At 47.4% G+C, this 5984-nt stretch overlaps 1 pseudogene; it reads right to left on the bottom strand.

The window, feature by feature from the left end:
* Window positions 1–979: 979 nt before the first annotated feature.
* Window positions 980–4696, bottom strand: LOC120661576 (annotated as a pseudogene).
* Between the last annotated feature and the right edge of the window lie 1288 nt (window positions 4697–5984).

The following is a 5984-nucleotide window of genomic DNA, read 5'->3' as shown; positions in this document are numbered from 1 at the left end:
TTTAGACACATACATGAAATATTAAATGTAGTTTAAAAAATAACCAATTGTACAGTTTAGCTAAATGATGAGATGAATCTTTTGAGCCTAATTAGTCTATAATTGAACACTAATTACCAAATAAATACGAAGTGCTACAGTAGCCGAACTCAAAAAAAATCGCGAACTAAACACGCCCTAAACGAAATTTATTTGTAAAATATTTTTAAGGATGTAACTTTTCGCGATGAATCTAATGACGACAATTAATCCATGATTGCCTACAACAATGCCATATTAACTATTCTCTAATTATGCGGTCAAAAACTTCATTAGATTCATCTCACGAACTAGCGTAGGGGTTGTGAAGTACGATACGGTCATGCGGTCATGTGGGCAACGCAGCGCGATACGGTACGGTAGCACCTTCCTTTTCTGGGATTCAGATTTCCCTGTTGAAGGGAGTTCTACAAAACAAGACATCTTACTATTACTAATTGGAGGGTTCTTTTAAAGTCTCCAGGTGAAGCCACTTAGGATCCTAGGTGGACAGTCTAAAAAAATAGAAAAATCTTACAAATTCTCATAAAAATCAGAAACGTTCGGCCATCACTTTGGCAACTCTAATCATAATAGCCATTGGATCTGTTATCTTTTTCTAATGAATTACTCACCTCTGAACCTAGGTGGACAGTCTAAAAAATAGAAAAATTTTACAAATTCTCATAAAAATCAGAAACATTCTGTCATCAGTTTGGCAACTCTAATAATAATAGCCATTGGATCTGTTATTTTTTTCTAATGAATTACCCACATCTGCCATTATGAAAATAGACTAAAGTAACCCCCTAAATATGTATCTAAATTACCCACCTCTGCCATTATAAAAAATAATCTAAAGTAACCTCTAATTTTCATGTAAATTACTCACTTATGCCATTATAAAATAATATCAAATAACCCCCTAAATTTTCATATATATTATCCAATGATATCATAATAAAAGTTAAAATAAGCCCATCAAAATTATATAATTATAATAAAATCTTAAAGCACATCTATATAAAATTGAGTAAAAACGCCAGGGCCTTGCCTGTAGCCCACCAAGTTTATTGCCACAACAATAATCCAATTGCCCTGGCAACATAAGAAATGCTTGAGGAATTATCTTGGTTCCAGTTCTGTGATTGACACTTCATTCGGTGACATCGCCCCTGATTTACCATTTCCGGTGGACTGGGAAGCTGTTGGGTATGATCCTGAATGAACAGTTGAGTAGTAACCGCTCTTGGGAATGAAAAATAGCTTCAACGGAGCCTGGAGAGATACACTGCCGCTGCTGAGCATGACGTTTACTGTCGACATCATCGGTCTGTCAACCGGGTTATCCTGAACACATAGTAGCCCGATGTGGACACACTTCAGCATCTGTTCTGCAGGAGCTTTGCCTCTCAGAGATGGGTCCATGATCTCCACAAGTGTTCCCGTGGTCCAGTGCTCCCAAACCTATGTCAAAATGGGAATTCCGTTAGCATTTTTTAAGCAAATTACTTGTGTGGAGATTTTGGGAAAAATAGAATGGCTTACAAGACTTAAGAGATCAACAGATTGCTCGATGTTGAAGGAGCCGCTGCTTCTTCTTCCGGTCAAGATTTCTAAAATCAAGACGCCAAAGCTGAACACATCTGACTTTATAGAGTAGTGGCCACGCATGGCATACTCCGGTGACATATATCCACTGCAACAAGAAGAGTACTTCTTTCTAGTCACAGACAGAGCTATGTGCCAAGGGGGCCAAATTGCAAAAGCTAAAGAATAAATGGTGCAAAATAGGGCCTTGTTTCTCTTCTTTTCATGCCAGTTTAGAGAGAGGGGTGGAGAGGGCTTACTATGTTCCGACAACTCGACTTGTGATCTCCCGTGATCGATCCCCTCCAAATAATCTAGCCAAGCCAAAATCTGAAATCTTAGGAGTATAATCAGAGTCTAGAAGGACATTGCTCGCTTTAAGGTCCCGATGGATAATCTTCAACTGAGAATCTTCATGGAGATACTGTAATCCTCGAGCAATTCCATTTATTATCTTGACTCTCTTTCCCCAACCTAGCTCCTTGCTTTTCTCAGGATCTGGAGGTTGAACAAGAAATGGCATGTCAGCAATGTTATTTTTTAGTTGGTTATTCTACTGAAAACAGATTATTACAAAGTAGTAGTACCGAAAAGAATGGTGTCGATGCTTCTGTTGGGCATGTATTCATACACAAGCAGTTTCTCATGTTCTTGCAAGCAAACACCAACAAGCCTAACAAGATTCTTGTGTTGCAGTTTGGCAACCAGAACAAGCTCATTTTTCAGCTCTTGTATTCCTTGGCCTGAACTCTGTGAGAGCCTCTTCACTGCAATTTCTTGGCCATCAGGAAGGACACCCTGCATGAGTGTGAACCTTCAGTTGACGAAACTGAAAAGACTTAAAGAATTGAACTCGTATATGTCCTACCTTATAGACAGCACCAAAACCTCCTTCACCAAGCCTATTGCTCTCAGCAAAGTTATCAGTCGCAGAGCGTAAAGTTGATATATCAAGAAGAAGTGAATCGATGCTTTCAATGTCCTCAGCATTGGTTGAATCTGTCAGAATATAGTGAAAACACAATGAGGAAGTCGACTAGTATCTATCATAAATAACCTCCTGTTAATTCATTAAAAATCTAAAATAATCAAATATATAGTACTACTGTTTGTTTCTTTTTTTAATAAGCCAAGTAGTTCGTTGGTTCGCTTATTTTATCTAATTCTAGATTATGAAGACAAAACTTACAAGATGGTGTCTGCTCTCTTGATGGTCTCCTCCTCCTCCACAGGAAACAGATAAAAACCGTACTGATAGCTAGCACCGCAGCAACTATCGGCAATGCGATTGCTACTGCAATTCCCGTTTTGTTTTTGCTTCTTCCTGTAAACAAGTGCCTCGAACTTCAGCAAACAGCATGCTTCAAATCTTACTGACGATTCAACCACAGTCTGAATTCTGAACCACTTAGTACAAAACATATTTTACTACAATCGATGACCTTCTTTTCAAAAGATTCATAGACTCAAGCACTTGCAGAAAACTTTGGGGTCCAAGCACTATGGAAATCAACTACTAGCAGAATAGCATTGTGGCGCTTTGCAATATGTTATCTGGGATATGATCAATCCAACAGATAAAAAACAATGATAACTTTACGACACAGTTTCATCTTTTGCTGACCCTTTTCTAATTAGCAGATGATTGAGTGGACCACTATAGAGAGTTTAAAGCACTTTAACTTTGAGTACGTAGTGCCTACTGCCTACTTATGCCCACTGGTATACATTGTTATTGTTTTATTTTATACTTTCCTAGAGAAAAATGTTGCGGTTGTTGAGGCTTCCTTGTTCTGTTCGTAATTTTACAAAAAAAAAAAGGAAAACAAATTTCATCCCTTGGACACCAAGATGCACAAGTATGTTTCTGTAGAACTGAAAACTAGGAACTCTTCAGCATACTGTAATCGCTATTTCCAGTCAACCATGTAGTAAATGATAGCGACGGGACTGCATAGGGGTCGAGATCATCGAATAAACCGGTGTACGCCGTTACATGTCCTGTAGCAAAATCTGTTGTCTGGCCGGGCGCGTGTTTCCTCTGTGTTCTTGAGACACATCCCAGTTCTAGAATCTGATTTCAACGATAAAATCTAGAACTAAAACCAAACCAAAAGGTGCAAACTTAGTAGATTTGTGGTGGCGTCTCACCTGGTGTGGCTGCCGTCGGTGTCACGTTAACTGGCGTAGGAGGTGGCGCCGTCGCCGGCGTCGACGGCGCTGGCAGCCTCAGCGACGGGGCCCCGGAGAAGAAAGAATAGACCTCGTACCTGAAATTGCACCGCATCCTGATAACCCTCCCGCCCTGACTGCCGCTGAGGTACTGCGGCGCCATGGAAATTATGCCGCCAAGGCAGCTCCGGCAGTCGGCGGGCGACATGTCCGGCGTGCACTGCGTGAGGCCGTAGATGGTGGGGTTGGCGGCATCGAACGCCTCCTCCCCCGTGGCGAACAGCCTGGTGGAGTTGGCCGCCGCGTAGTCCCCGGTGGCGTTGAGGAGCACGGTGACGGCGGCGTCGAACGCCTTGACCGGCGAGCTCACGTTCTGCGAGTTCATGAGGATCATGGGATCGTCGTTGTTGCTAGTGCTGGCGAGGAAGTTCTGGTTGGAGAAGCGGAGGCAGCAGGCGTCGTAGTACACGGCGGCGTCATTGTCGTAGGGGCAGAGATGCTGCGCGTCCTGGAACGCCGTGGCGACGCAGGACCCGCAGGCCGTGGCGTTGGTGTCCCCGCGGCAGAGCGCGAGCGCGTAGGCGATGTCCGGGACGCGCCGGCGCTCCCCGTCGCGAAGAGGGTCCCCGCCCGGGACGCGTTCGCGGGGAGCGCCGTGGCGAGGCTCGCGAGGTTGGTCTGGTACGTGCTGTTGGCCGTGTATTTGCCGGTGCTCCCGCAGGCCGGCCACGGCTGCGCTGCGGCCCGCGGAGCGAGGAGGAGGAGGAGGAGGAGGGAGGCGACGGCGAGGAGGAGGAGGTGCGGGGAGGCGCCGCGGCCGGGCGCGGCCGTGTCCATGTTGCCGCGGCAAGCCGGTGAATGAGGAGGGCGGTGAAGCACTGAAGCTTGTGTTGGAGGAGCTTTTTAGAACGTGGAACGGAAATATCCCTTGGCAATGGCAGGTGTCCGTCCTCACCGGTCACAGCCACCAGACGATCAGATCAAGGACCCCGCAGGTTTGACCAGCGATGCATTCGGTGGGCCCCGAGGAGCATGCAGGCTGTGTATGACTGTTGGTACCAGGACTGGGGTGCCGCTCTTGCTATGTCTAGGCAAGAGCCTTGTAGTTATCTTTAACTACAACTAGCTACCGGACCCTTGCGGTCCGGAGCCTTGCTCACCCGGCAGCTGTCCCGGACCCGTCCCCTGGTTGGGAAAGGTCCGGGAGCACCACGTGTTACGGGAAAAGTTGGCGCTCACCCCGAACGGCCGGAAGCTCCGGGCCTCCCATAGAGGTCCGGACCCCTAAGGAATCTCGGATCCCGGACCGCCCATGGGGTCCGGGACCCCCTGTATGGTAACCGGACCCCTCGCTAAGGGAAGAAGTCGACGCCCTGCCTCGGGGTGGTCCGGAGCCGACACGTGTCTACAAACACGGACACGAGTACAAGACCGCCTGGTCTCCATTCTAAGCCTCACCCACCATAGCATTCATTATGGTAGGTGGACGCCCGCATTGATGTAGCAGAAGCCGAGGCGATTCTTTGACCAGGGGGCACTATTGATCGCGTATTACCAAGATGCATAGTGGAGCTGCTGGCGCCGCCCACGCCGCGCCTGCCAGTCTGCCATAGCAGATGGATACGACGGCTCGGCTTCACCCATTATGACGCCTACATAATAGCCTCAACAGGTCACGCCGCAAGTTACGTTCCCCCAACGGGCACCTTGCTGACGGGACAAGAGAAGACCTCCCTTCGTCAGAGGGTCAGCAGGGCATGGAAGCATATCGAAGGAAAGATTCGCAACCACTGTAGTCATTGGAGTACTCGCGCAGTATGCTGCACAGCTCGTTGGGCCCACTTGTCGGGGCCCCAATGTCCAATGTACCCGCACCCCCTTGGTCTATAAAAGGGGGGCGCCGCTAGAAGAAAACCTCAGGCTGGGTGAAAGCTAAGACCCGGCAGAGGATAGGTTCATTCACAAGCAAGAACAATACTTCTCCCAGTGGATGTAAGGTATTATGCTCCGGCGGCCTGAACCACTCTAGATCGTGTGTTCTTGCGTGCCTGCTTCAGTGTTAGATTAGCCTAACTACCTAGTACTTCCCCGAGTTCTCCCTCACTGGGAATAGGCGGGTGCATTCCGCCACTCGGCTGTGGGTACCCCAGAAATCCCACAACATTTGGCGCCGTCCGTGGGGAGGTCAGGCGCTGGCTGGATCT

The sequence above is a fragment of the Panicum virgatum genome, chromosome 2N (genome assembly GCF_016808335.1).
Source record: "Panicum virgatum strain AP13 chromosome 2N, P.virgatum_v5, whole genome shotgun sequence".
Lineage (NCBI taxonomy): Eukaryota > Viridiplantae > Streptophyta > Magnoliopsida > Poales > Poaceae > Panicum > Panicum virgatum.
This window is presented reverse-complemented; position numbering and strand designations above follow the sequence as displayed.